Source organism: Topomyia yanbarensis, chromosome 3 (genome assembly GCF_030247195.1).
Source record: "Topomyia yanbarensis strain Yona2022 chromosome 3, ASM3024719v1, whole genome shotgun sequence".
In the NCBI taxonomy this organism is placed as follows: Eukaryota; Metazoa; Arthropoda; class Insecta; order Diptera; family Culicidae; genus Topomyia; species Topomyia yanbarensis.
The window spans coordinates 186881556-186896435 of record NC_080672.1 but is presented as its reverse complement, the minus strand read 5'-3'; the positions used below and the strand labels follow the sequence as shown (position 1 = coordinate 186896435).

At 37.7% G+C, this 14880-nt stretch overlaps 1 protein-coding gene across 20 annotated transcripts in view; it reads right to left on the bottom strand.

Annotated features, from left to right (window-relative positions):
* LOC131691078 (metabotropic glutamate receptor 8) overlaps window positions 1-14880 on the bottom strand; it is a 1433400-nt gene that overhangs the window by 395616 nt on the left and 1022904 nt on the right. The window lies entirely within an intron of this gene.

Below are 14880 nucleotides of genomic sequence, written 5' to 3'. Positions count from 1 at the left end.
GATTATTCACGAAGTACCGAGCTCGTGAACGCACCAAATTGCTTTGCTTTCGCATATGAACGCACCAAATTGACTCGAGCCACTTACCAAGCGACAGCAATAGCGCGGCGATAATCGCTACCGAAATATAAGCTGCCGTGTTTTACGAAATTAAAAACACTCGGTACGGTGGCTGCCGATGTCAGAAACACCTCGGTTGTGGTGCCCAAGGATGCAAAATGCCTACCTTTTCTACGGCTGTAATATTTTTGCTTACATTCTCTTTTCTTCTTCGACGCTGCAGCCGTTCGCTACTGCAGGACGCTCAGCGCTGTATGGCAGCCTGCGTGCAAAGCATTAACATGATAAAAATACCGCCCCTAGTACAGCCACCAGACGCGAGCGATACAGTTTCTCTTTCCTTATATTACAAATTTTAATATTTTTAATCTATTTAATATTTTGAACCACAAACAATGACTATGAGTGCGGTTCATTTACGCCACGACCGGCATCAATGATTTTGTGTGCGGTCCTCTCTCTTTGAATGGGAAGAGAAGAGTATACAAAGCGAGAGGCCATACTTTACTACGCCACACTCTCACCGAGCAGTCGGAGTACAGCAGTAAAACAAAAATATATTTTACTGCTGTACGGAAAAGTGTACTCTGTCTTGCTACCGTTCTGGCAGCAGCAGCAGTGATGTTTCGCTGCAGCGGGCTGGCCGGCTTGTGAAAATGTAAATATACCGGAAAATATGTAGCTTACCGGTACCGTTCGCATCACTGCACTCGGGTCGGTGCTTTGCCGAAGCAACGAGCACGGTGGTTGAATATCATGCACTAGCACTGTCACGGGTGCCTTGGTATCGGCGATTGGTGTCTGCTGTTGAGCATTGGTGCGACGTGTTAACTTCAATGCTCTCGGTGGCATGTTTATTGGTAGAAGTGCCCACCGTGCAGCACCGTTCGGTGCTTTTGCCATGCCTGCCTTGGAGTATTCTGGAATCCTGGTTCCTTGGAGAAAAAGGATACTTTTTGATCGGTTATAAAACCCGCCTTGCGACATGTCAAACGTCATGATTTTGCAAATACAGCATATGTTACTATATTTTAAAGCATTTTGTTCGAATTGCATCCAACTCGAATTTTCACCTGAATTTAGTTCTTCCTGAAATAAAAAGTATACATCTCAATAATTTGAATCAACTTTTTGACCTCCATGTGCAATATTATGGCCCATGTTGCGTTGCGTTGCGTTGCGTTGCGTTGCGTTGCGTAAGCACGCTATACTTCGTAGATTGCAGACTGATGACTCTCATTTCCAGCCAGACTACTTGAGGAGCATTGTTTGGGAATAACAATTGATCCAGTCCAAGCGAGAATTTCGCCTGAGAGCCACCATTGCGGGCCACGACCATCTTTACCGTAACTTGGGATGAGAAAGGAAGTGTTGATGTGGTACTTACTTAACGGAAGGCCCCGACTCAGTGACACTCCCATAAGTACCACGGATTGGGTAGTGGGTGGGTTGTTAGTCAGGATTCGCTTCAAGCAAGCGATGCGACTGAGAATATACTTTCGTGCATAAGATGTTTGAATAGTTTATTGACTGAAGGATACGTAAATGTTCTAGGCGTTTAAACTCTGGGTAATCGTCTATCGAAATTGTTTCATCGAAAACAACTTGAACTCCGAACAGCCGGCTGTCGGGAGTGTTGTCGACAATGTAAAATGGACCGCAAACAATGAGTTTAAAAGTGGTATTGTGGAACATTCATAAATTATGTCACGCAAAGATTACCCAACACTAACTAAGTCTCTGTCATATCACCACGTTATTTTTATCCTTGGTCTAATACGAATCAAATGATTTTAGTTTTTCCTTCATTTAGTAGTAGCACATTAATGCCGCTACTTGCAAAAGTGTTCATGTTCCATGGAATTTCCTATATACATGGCGCAATCGTGCGTAAAACGGCCGATTGCGTCAAAGCACATGACGTGCTTCTCTCCCATTTATGTCACAATTAGTCATATCTCTTCCTCCTAATAGCGTGGCAGAATTTATAAATCGTCCTTAAGCATATTGTGATCCCGTAACTTGAAATTTTCCACCTCGTTCGAGTAAATGCTGCGTTCCTGAACGATATTAATGATGCACGAATCAAACACCCCTCGTTTCCAAATAGTACGTACTTATTCTCAGCTCAGTATAATTAACTGATGAGTTAATGGACTAAAAGTAAACCATTATATATGACCATAAAAAAAATTTATGTTGAAATGATTGCCGCAAATTGGTAATTGGATTTGAATTGATCTTGCGAATTGTCAATTCTCCACCCTCATACATAATTCTAAAGTCATACACTCAGACAAGACCATGCGTATTTCCCACACGCATTAAAGACCCAGTGGATTCGTTACCTAGTTGGTCAAATAAACACTAAACAAACAAATAACTTAGTTTGCTCAGTCTAAAGAAATGTCAGCTCGATTAGCATCAATCGGCGGATACGTGTTCCCTTACAATGCCATCAAATGAAAGTACATTTAAAATTACATACGACAAAATATGTGCAATTCAGAATATAACGAAATGAAGATTACTTAATTATTTGCATTTAAAAAAAGACAGGAAAAATTAGTTGCATAACCAAGGTTGTTCATTTTCAAAGATAGCACTGCTGATGAATCACTTTATAAAAATAGGTGATAAGGGACGCGGACGAAAATAGCTGACCACCGCCCATGTGCAATATTATGGCCCATGTTGCACACAAACCATATGAGGACAAGTAAGCAAGTTTTATCCCGTACGAAAAACAGGTGTAATCGAATTTTAAATGCATTTTTTAAAATATTCTTTATCGTCTTATATCTGGAAGGTGCTACACGCTCATTTCAAAACGCCTCATCGCCTATATTGCAGGATAGCAGAAGTCGAATCATATTGAAACAAACTGTCGTACGAAATTTTCTAATTGGATTCAGAGATGAAAATTGTTTTCGTTTGTTAGTTTGCCTATGGCTATCAAAATGAGAAGTTTAATTTGCTCACAATTTTTAGTTATTTTAACATGAGGAAAAGAAAAGAATATATAATCACAATTTGTTAACTTTTCTAGTTATATCTTCTCACAAAGAACACAATAAGCAAGTGGAAGTTTATTTTTATTTTTACTGCTTTCGAAAGAGTTCAAAACTAAGATTGAATAAAAAATTGTAAATGAAGCCATGCCATATAGCCTAATTAACACTTTTAAATTTGACAGCAAACAAGGTGCTACAAATATTCTCATTTTGATCGTTGTTTAAATGTTATCAGAGCTTGCTTGTATTGTTTCGCAATTTATAATTTTCTAGCATATCTTGAACGATTTGCATTTCCGCTGTAGTACAAATTTTCGTTCAATGATAGAACAGATATGCACATATGGGTATGAAAGAGATGTGAAAGCTAAGACTAGACAGATGACTTGGCAAAATGAAGCAAAAAGTTGAACACGGAAAAATCGCTTAAATTGTGTCGGAACTTAAGGGGAGTTGTGTAAGGTATTATCGGCAAAAAATTGGACACTTGATTTTTTTTTTCGATTCAAAGATTGTTTGTCTTTTCAGTCAGGCGCCACATCGAAAACTTGTGCACTATAACTCAAAATTTACTGGACCAAACGTTGAGACATTTGCACAGTTTTTCACAGCATTTCACAAGTAATTAAGGGAGTTTTTATTTTTTGGTCTATTTTCGATTTTTTCGTAGCACTTTGAAACCAAAGTCCGATTATTGCTAAAACAACGATTAACAATTTATTGTAAATAATAATATTAGGTACTTTTCAAAAAACTCTTGTAATTGCCTGGGCAATGATGTGAAGAAGAAAAACTGTGCAAAATTCAGAACGATTGGTCCAAGAAATTTTTAGATATGATTTACACCGCATACACCGCAAATTTTTAGATATGATTTACACTGCACCTCCTGAATATTCACTGTCTGCATCCAGTATCAGGTTCAATTAGTAAATTTATAATTATCAATTAATTATCAGACAGATCGCAGACTATAGGAAGTAACTAATTGTAATTTTTATTAATTAAAATTACTGGATTTTTGGTATTTCAGGCCTGATTGGTTAATCTTGCTGATAATTTGAATTACTTCATTTTCAGCAAAGTAGGTCTGCCAAATTCTATATGCATGGTTAGTAGAGTAGTTGGGTAGGATGGCATAATAAGCCCAACCAGGCTAAAATGTCAGATTTCCATTCCATGGACGACATAATTATCTGAAACTAATAAATAATTTTTATGCCATTTTTCAGTTGTTGCAGAACAGCAACATTTCAAAAGATGTAAGCTTCCACTCTTTTTCTATAATAATTTGATTTAATTTCAAACAGTCGGATTTGGCTGAACTGTCTGACTACTAAGTGTAATGTTAGAGAAGCTCTCTAGCGCCTAACAATACAACTTTATAACGTTCTTGATTGCTAATAATGGTGCAATTAGCAAAATAGTAAAATAACGTTTTAGTCAATTATGGATCTTAAATAATAAATTGTTTAGGCGGTTACACCACTGTAGAATTTTAAAACAATCGATATTCTATTTATTAGTCAGAAATGTGCTTTAGGATGTAAAAAATGATATCCCAAAACATGGAAGACGAAAACAATTCATAACTATACAAATTTTCAATTCTGCCGCGACGCCTCTTATGTATATCCCATGTGTACTGAAAACATTAACCGCGTTTTTCTCGAAACCACTTTTTTAAGCTGGCCGGAAATGTAACTCGAACAAATGATTTTTGATCGCTTTTAAATTTTCACAGTATATTCAAAATTGATTTCTCCAGTCACGTACGCAGGATAAATTTTTTTTTATTGCTTACCTTTTTATTGATAAACGATTTTGTGTAGATTTTTATGATATTTTCGATGTTTTTTCACTCAAAAGTGCGCCATTTCGCGTAAAATTAAAATATCGTAAAAATCCTATTGACATAAGGAATCAGAAAAACTTTAGTTTTTGGCGCTAAATCAAAAATCACGGGAGATAGATTTTCGGCCGTGAACCCCTTCCAAAAAACACGCATGAGGTGAAAATGCTGCAGAGCCGCCATCTTGTGATGAAATTGCTTGAAAAAATTATTTTGTTTGATTCAATACTTATGTTATAAATCCCATTCAACAAGATGTTGATTCACCTTTTTACTGAGCAATAAAAAATTCTCTAAATAAGCCTATTTTTTGTGCTCTACAGTGGTGTAACCCCTTAAGCTAAATCGAGGATTTCAAAATCGTTTTAAAAACATAAATACATCAGACTAGAAAAACTCATAGTAAGAGAACTGCGGAGAAAAAAACAGCATTTTTGGCAACGTATGCCCCGGCATTGTATGGCAACACGTCCAATGTTATAAGGATAGGCAATGTTCGATTGGATTCGTTTTTTGACAGCTAAACGCGAATCCAATCGACCCAAAATGGAGTCTCCGCAGTTCTCTTTCTAGAGTTTTTCTACATCAGACTATTAAATGGCATAAACAGTCAATTTTAAATTAACTTCATTGTACAGTTTTTCAACATTGCAGTGTATTGCTGATCAGAACGCAACAATGCAAATGGCAGAATCATGTTACTGGAAGAAGACAAAAATATGCAAAAATTTGTCATGCTTCTCTTGCATACATTTCGTTATTTTCAATCCTCTCTTCGGCTTTCTTCTGGATAAATATGGCACTCTTTGCTCGCAATAAAGATGGCAATAAATAAGCCAGTTTATCAGGTAGGAAAGACAAGCACTGTCAAACTAAACCTGATAAAATAAAGTACCATTTAATGCGTAGAAAAAATTACGCATTTTCAATAAAAGCGGAACTGGGTAAAGAGTTCGTACCCATAAATGAATACAGATCGTGTCAAGGTTGCTTTCTATCAGGGATCATCCATAAATGACGTAGCATTATATGGGGGGGGGGAGCACGTAGCTTTTTTAAAGAGGAAAAACTAACATCGTTTTATATTTTTTTTTTAAATTTCGCGGGGACAAGAGGGGGGAGAGTTACCGTCAAACTACGAAATTACCAGGGGGGTATTTAGAGGTTTGTGACGAAATGCTACGATGGGGGAGGGGGGTGTTAAACATCACTTAAAAAATGCTACGTCATTTATGGATGGTCCCTCATATCAATGAACACTCATTTGGAACTCTTCATTCAAGCGCTTTATACACGCACATTTACAAACTTTTATCGCCACACTAAATGAAAACCGATATGATGCTTGAAACCCCGAACGAACACAACGTGAGTGCCCCAGTCTCCAGATTTCACGTGAGTTCATTGCTGCTCTCTTGTTCAACTTATAGAGACATTCATAAGCATTAATTGGCTGTTCATTATCGCTTTACGATCCGATTGCGTGTGAAAAGTTGAAACGTTTTATCGAATCAATTTCTGATTGAGAGTGGCAGCGTTCATAGTGAGAATGAATCGAAAAACAAAAACTCAGAAAGAGAAAATTTTGCAGGTTGTGGAGAAAGTGCAGGACGGTGAAACAATCGTTTACCGTTGCGCTGTTGATATTGACAGTGTTCGAATGTGCTCTTACGAGCAGAGAAAGTCAACATTTCCATAGCAACCATCCGAATGTCCTGCAGGAATTGGCGCTGGACGATAAAGTCGAAGTAGAGCCTTCCTCCAAAAAACCAAGAGTTTCAAAACTGCTCGTTGAAATGGATAAGCGCAACGTGCTTCTTGGACTTCTTCAGTTTGTGTCATGTAACAGCCTGCCATTCAATTTCATTGAATGGTCCGGTTCCAAAACGCTACTACATCCCTTGTTAAAGGTTTACAAATGACACGTAGAGGTCTTACGGAATTTGTAAAAAAAGCTGCTTCGACAATGCGTGATATTTTACGGTCAGAGGTAAACAAAAAATTAGTGAGCATCAAAATCGATTCTGCATCCCGACGAGGGCGATCTGTGTTCGGTATCAATTCATGCCGATGACGAAGACAACATTAAAATAATACATCTAGGTAAGTGCATCACTAATTCCAAAAATCCAATCGGCTCTTTTTCATATGTTCATTCTGTTTTCATCCTCAAAGCTGTGCATGAGATGAACGAACGGCAAACGACAGAAAATCTGGCAAAAGTTCTTGAACAAGAATTGGACGAGTTCGGATTGGAAATTCGGCAGATTTTCGCCATTGCACATGACAATGGTGCCAATATGTGCGCCACTGTACGGCTCCTCAAATAATTGATGGAAACATTCACCAATGAAGCTGTACCATTGCGCAGTATGCTGACAGCTGAGAACGAATTATTAAATTAATTCCATCATAAGGACTTCCTGGAAACAGAAAGTGACGATGAAATAGACGTCGAAGCAAATGACGAAGCAGACAATGGAACAGATGACGATAGCAACGATACTACATCTGATCAAACTGATGATTTTGAAATCGAGCGAGGTGGTAGCGCCGATTCCATGATTACTGACAAGTTTGGAGACCTCGAAATCCTGAATAGCGTTAGATGTGGGGCTCATACTGCCCAACTTGTTGCATTTGACGTCATTGAATTGCATAAGACAAGATTGACACGTAATAATAAAATATGTCTTATGATGCATCACAAAGTCAACCGTCAACTTTTTGTACTACACAAAATACCTTTGCCGCCTAAGGTAAACGAAACCCGGTGGAATGTATGGTTTCTTCTACTACGATACTTTCAAGCTCTAAGATCCAAACCATTGTTGATAATCTTACAGAGTCAGGATCCATCGCTAGGTTAGTATTAATCGTCATTATTCAAGTTCTAACATTTATCTATACAATATTGAAATTTTTTTGTTACCTCACCGATTTGAAAAATCACTGGTCGTTCGTCGATCGTTTCTGCGAAGCGTTCAAACCAATATATGTGTTGACTCTCAAATTGCAAAAAGATCACGTTCCCCTTTCCGATTTCTATGCTGATTGGTTGATCTGCCAGGCTGAACTACACGCCATTGAAAACGGGCACAACACATTGGCTGCGAAATTGCTAGCATCAATGGAAAAAAGAATCCATAAGCTCAGTGAAAGCATGGCCTTCAAAGCTAGTTTGTTCTTGGATCCACGTTTCAATTTTGCTGGATCAGGTAGATTAAGTACGAGCGATAAGAAAGATGTGCTACCTTTATATTTGAACATTTCTTTTCAGGAATACCTCATTGTAACAACCGCTTGGACGACATAAATGGGTTGAAAGAGGAGACGGGTGGAGAAGCAAAAGCACCACCCAACAGCGGTTTCATCGAGGATTATTTGATGAGTTTTTTCAATGAAGAAGTTTTGGACAACAGTGCATCCAGTTCGGCCAAGAATTCAGTAAACGAATGTTTATTGTTTGATCTGATGAAACTGGAAAACAGAGAAAAAGTTAACATCACTGCTGGTAATTCTGTGCAGTGATCTGGCATCTCATGCCTCCCTTTACAACAATCCACTAACAGTATATACAAAGCTCAACAATTCACAACAGCAGCTGAACCTGGTGATCCAAATACCAGCATTATAACTCCATCGACGGTTCCTCGTTTTGATATTTTTCAATACTGGAAGAAGAGGAAATTTTCAAACCCTCGTTTATATCGGCTTGCCATGATTGTACTATCTGCACCTTCGACACAGGTAACGGTTGAACGTCTGTTCAGTCAAGTACATACTGACTGATTCTAGGATGAGACTCAGCGACGTAACTATAAAGGATATAATGCTACTAAAAATGAATTCGGATTTATTACCAGAAGTAGTAGACAGAATAGAGAAAATCAATGTTACCTGATTTTATCGAATAGTCCTCTCACGTTATATTCTTTTTTGTTTCAATCATTCTAATGTATTTAAATAACTGCAAGCATCATATTAAACAAAATAAAACCACTCAGTCACATCTTCGATTAACTTCCGTTCTTTTCTATAGTATTCAAAGATAAAAAGGAATGATAACGAGTGTCTGGATTGCTTCAATGATGCAATCAACTGCAGAACACCACAAAGAGAAATATTCTCCATGCTCTGAAGCGAATATTATTTGTAGCATAACCCACAGCGTAGCACTTCCGTCCTTGAACGTCGTCAGAGCATAATTTGTAGGCGGTTTAGTTGGAACTATAGAGGTCCATTGAAATTTTCTCTGTATTTTGTGTGACAAAATCGTGTGCACGGTGGAAATAATGACAGTGCCAGTTATTAGAAGTAACGGTGAAGTTTTCTTATAAAACACAAAGTATCAGTTCTTAATTAATTAGATTACTTACAAAAAACTTCCCGCAAGATTTCCAAAAACAGAATCCGTGGCGATCAAAAGAAAAACAATTCACCTAACATAACATTATAGTTGATTATTTTTACTGATTGCTATTTGACAGCTGCCTATACACAGGGTAGAATGAAAGGTGGAAACATATTTCATAATGTGAGAATTTGAAGAACTTTGTTATTACATATGTCGATCAAGTCTAAACTTTCTAAATGAAACAATTTCCAACACTTGACACTTCTGAATGATTAATTATTGAATTTCTACGAAAATGTAAATATGTCCCTGTTAGACTACGGGATGTTGCATGATGACGCCATCAAAAAGTAAAGTGACAGGTTTTAGAAACTTAGTAATCCTGAAAAGTGCAGGAACTTAGAAGAGGGTACATACACTCTACTCTACGAAAATTAGGTTATTGACTAATCCATGTGCAGTTGTGGTAGTGCGAGATTGAGGTTGAATCGGGTGGAATTTTTGCCAAATGAGGTTAAATCAGATGGCGAATCGTAAACATCGCGTATGCACATATGTCTATACACATTGCAACTGTGTTGGTGTTCTAGACGTCAAATAAGTCAATTACGAATCAATTGTGAGTACCTACAAGTGGAAAAGAATATATATTATAGAGATTTCCCACTATTAGTTGGTAAATTATACCTCCTGTATGGTTATTGCGCTAGTATCAATTCTCCCAATTCAATATAAAGTAATCGAATCTCTTTTAAACACCCGCCATCTCAATCTTTTGTTCACCATTTATTCGTCAGTGTCGCATTTGAAAATATGTGAAACAACACAGGGCTCAATAACACAATTTCGCACGTATAGTATAATCAGTGCACCAGAGAACGATAAATATGCTCACCTTTGTTTTCTACATCATGTTCGTAGTGAGCACAGTGCACCCAGTACGGCGGATATGAAAGAAAAAGCTTTTAGGCATACAATAAATATAATGTTAGTGGTTGCTTTTGATTAAATATACATTGAAATAGGATATTAGGCAATCCATACGACGTTGGTTTGACAATTCAGCGTTGGATTTTGTAAAAAAGTTTGTTTTGCTCTGCTCTGGTGAACAGAAAAAGCCGTCCGATGAACATTTTCCGTAGCTCCGATTCATTTGATGTCGAATCGAGCCCACGATTTTATCGGAAGTCGCAGAAGTCCTAACGTCAGAACAAGAAATAATCAGCTGACCAGAAACTATTTGGATTATCTAATTGAATGACTGTCGCGTAATCTAAAGTAAGAGCAACTGTCAACATTTCCGATTCTGAGGGAAATTCTGAACTAACCGTTACTTATAAAATACAGTTGTCAGTTAACAAGGGAAAAGTTTTTCTTTCGTCAGTGATTACCGTATATTTATCTTACTGAATTTGTTCCTAAAATAAATAATGAATTATGGCTTTTGCAGTATTATTGTGGACTGCTCGAGAACTTCATCCGAGAACATGCTTTAGTAAAATATTAATCGTGCAAGTGACGTTTGGATACAAATAAATTCTTTTGAAATGTTACAGGTTTCTCGCCAAGTTGCAATTTTTGAAGTTGTCTGACTTTTGACAAAGTTTACTTTCACTACTTATAGATGCTTAGTTCTTCGAAATCTTTCAGAACTTATATTGACGAGTATTGCATATGAAATAGTTTTTAACTACAAATATTAGTATTTCGATGGCATTAAAAACGTTCGATCGACTGAAACTTTATAACAATTTCACCAATTTTATTTGATATTGCAATGAAACTGCTTGCACTTCCAAGCTAAAAACTAGATAATGATAATCTGGGAGGGAGAAACAGACTCAATAAATGTGAACGTCATAGCCAGCCAGAACGAAACTGTCACTCCGAGCCACAAAGAAGTGAATATCGAGGAAAGGAAAGTATTGTTATCGTATTCTTGCTTGAAAATGTTTACGAACAATAAGTTTCCTTGATTTTTTGTCTAGATTGGGCAAAATAGTTAAATATTGTCAAAGTTTTGCTGTGATTTTAAAATCTTATTCACATTAACCAGATGAATTTTTCGGGAATCCGTACTGCCATCATCAAATATATTGTATTTCTATGTATTCAATGTTGAATAAGAATTTGGATGCGTTCAAGCGCTTCGAGCATCGTTTTAAGAAAATAATGCGATCTTGCTATAATGTAAAATATTAAAAACGCATAGATTATATGAATATTTCAAATAATCTTTACATTACAATAAAATAATCAACTTACCAGACAGAACGACAGTTTTTGAACATAAGGAGCAAATAATCACTATAAAAACAACTAGTGGAAGGATTCAACAAAAGCGTCTTTTTCACTTGGATTTTTATTAATCTTAAAAAGTCGTTATGATGTTTGAATTATGTAATTCTGTATCGTCGCTTAAATGCTCAATGAACTATGCCTAACGTATATTTTATGCTCGTTATGTAATTATGGAAATGAGACAACGCTGTAAATGTTCTCTTATCCAAGAAATGGGAATGTAGAATAAAAAAAAAATTGTGACGCGCATAAAAAAAAATTTGTGTGATAATTCAAAAATATTTTTTTGTTTTAAAATAATTTATATCATCTTTGTATTAAAATCTTTTTTGCCTTTCTCAATAGAAAGGTATTGCAATTGCTCTGAAAACCGACTTTTTAACGGAGACCAGGAGGGCCAAGTGACATATACCATTCGATTCAGTTCGTCGAGTTCGGCAAATGTCTGTGTGTGTATGTATGTGTGTGTGTGTATGTATGTGTGTGTGTATGTGCGTCTGTGTGTGTGTACGCGAACACAATCTCACTCACTTTTCTCAGAGATGGATGAACCGATTTTTACAAACTTAGTCCCAAATGAAAGGTGCAACGTTCCCATAGGCTGCTATTGAATTTCTAATGGATCCGACTTCCGGTTCCGGAATTACAGGGTGATGAGTACGATCACGCAGAAAATGTCGATTTTAAGAAATTCTGCAATGAATGTATAATGGTGAAAAAATTTCCAAAATGTGACCACAACTGCTTCGATTTGTAATACTAGGTCATTAACAGCCATTCAAAGTCTCTTTGGTCACATTGGCCACCATCATCGGTTCCGGAAGCCCCGGCGGAAGTATCCAAATTCAGACTAACAGTCACATCGGTTTCTCGGAGATGGCTAGACCGAGTCAACCAAACTTAGTCTCAAATGAAAGATGTTGCGTCCCCGTAAATGGCTATTAAATTTTATCCCCAACCGACTTCCGGTTCCGGAGTTACGGGTTGTGGCGTGCGATCACATAGCAAATTGTGATTCAAACCGATACCCCGATGGAAGCAAAAAAGGTAAAAATTTCGCTAAAATGTCTCTCAAATAACTTAACTTTGCAGTTCTAGGTCACCGACGGCCAAACAAACTTTCGTTGACTACATTGACCACCATAGACGGTTCCGGAAGTGCCCGGGAAAAGCGGCCATCTTTCATAACTAGCAAACTCATATCAGTTTCTCGGAAATGGTTGGGCCGATTTTCACAAACTTAGTCCCAAATGATAGCTATATTATCCCCACAGATGTCTGTAAAATTTCGCACGGACCGCTTGTATGGTTCCGGAAATATAGACCGAACGGTCCGGTCACACATGAAATTCCCATATAAGCCGGAACTCAAAATTTTTTTCAAAGGGGGGACCCCATGAAATTTCAGAAATCGAATTCGTATTTTTGATGCCAAACATCTTTAAAATGCATGAAACGTCGAGATTTTATGTTATCACGAAATTTTTTTTTTTAGAAATCGACTTTTTGGGACTGCCGATTTTGCACCTTTTTGCCTTTCTCAATAGAAAGGTATTGCAATTGCTCTGAAAACCGACTTTTTAACGGAGGCCCGGAGGGCCGAGTGACATATACCATTCGATTCAGTTCGTCGAGTTCGGCAAATGTCTGTGTGTGTGTATGTATGTGTGTGTGTATGTATGTGTGTGTATGTGCGTCTGTGTGTGTGTACGCGAATACAATCTCACTCACTTTTCTCAGAGATGGATGAACCGATTTTTACAAACTTAGTCCCAAATGAAAGGTGCAACGTTCCCATAGGCTGCTATTGAATTTCTAATGGATCCGACTTCCGGTTCCGGAATTACAGGGTGATGAGTACGATCACGCAGAAAATGTCGATTTTAAGAAATTCTGCAATGAATGTATAATGGTGAAATTTTTTTCAAAATGTGACCACAACTGCTTCGATTTGTAGTACTAGGTCATTAACAGCCATTCAAAGTCTCTTTGGTCACATTGGCCACCATCATCGGTTCCGGAAGCCCCGGCGGAAGTATCCAAATTCAAACTAACAATCACATCGGTTTCTCGGAGATGGCTAGACCGAATCAACCAAACTTAGTTTCAAATGAAAGATGTTGCGTCCCCGTAAATGGCTATTAAATTTTATCCCCAACCGACTTCCGGTTCCGGAGTTACGGGTTGTGGCGTGCGATCACATAGCAAATTGTGATTCAAACCGATACTCCGATGGAAGCAAAAAAGGTAAAAATTTGGCTAAAATGTCTCTCAAATAACTTAACTTTGCAGTTCTAGGTCACCGACGGCCAAACAAACTTTCGTTGACTACATTGACCACCATAGACGGTTCCGGAAGTGCCCGGGAAAAGCGGCCATCTTTCAAAATTTACGAACTCACATCAGTTTCCCGAAATGGTTGGGCCGATTTTCACAAACTTAGTCCCAAATGATAGCTATAACATCCCCATAGATGTATATAAAATTTCGCACGGATCGCTTATATGGGTCCGGAAATATAGACTAAATCGTTCGGTCACATATGAAATTCCCATATAAGTCGGAACTCTAATTTTTTTCAAAAAATTTCAGAAATCGAATTCGTATTTTTGATGCCAAACATCTTTAAAATGCATGAAACGTCGAGAGTTTATGTTATCTCGAAAAAATTTTATTTATGAAAATCGACTTTTTGGGACTTTGCCGATTTCGCACCTTTTTGCCTTTCTCAATAGAAAGGTATTGCAATTGCTCTGAAAACCGACTTTTTAACGGAGGCCCGGAGGGCCGAGTGACATATACCATTCGATTCAGTTCGTCGAGTTCGGCAAATGTCTGTGTGTGTGTGTATGTATGTGTGTGTGTGTATGTATGTGTGTGTATGTGCGTCTGTGTGTGTACGCGAACACAATCTCACTCACTTTTCTGAGAGATGGATTAACCGATTTTTACAAACTTAGTCCCAAATGAAAGGTGCAACGTTCCCATAGGCTGCTATTGAATTTCTAATGGATCCGACTTCCGGTTCCGGAATTACAGGGTGATGAGTACGATCACGCAGAAAATGTCGATTTTAAGAAATTCTGCAATGAATGTATAATGGTGAAAATTTTTCCAAAATGTGACCACAACTGCTTCGATTTGTAGTACTAGGTCATTAACAGCCATTCAAAGTCTCTTTGGTCACATTGGCCACCATCATCGGTTCCGGAAGCCCCGGCGGAAGTATCCAAATTCAGACTAACAGTCACATCGGTTTCTCGGAGGTGGCTAGACCGAGTCAACCAAACTTAGTC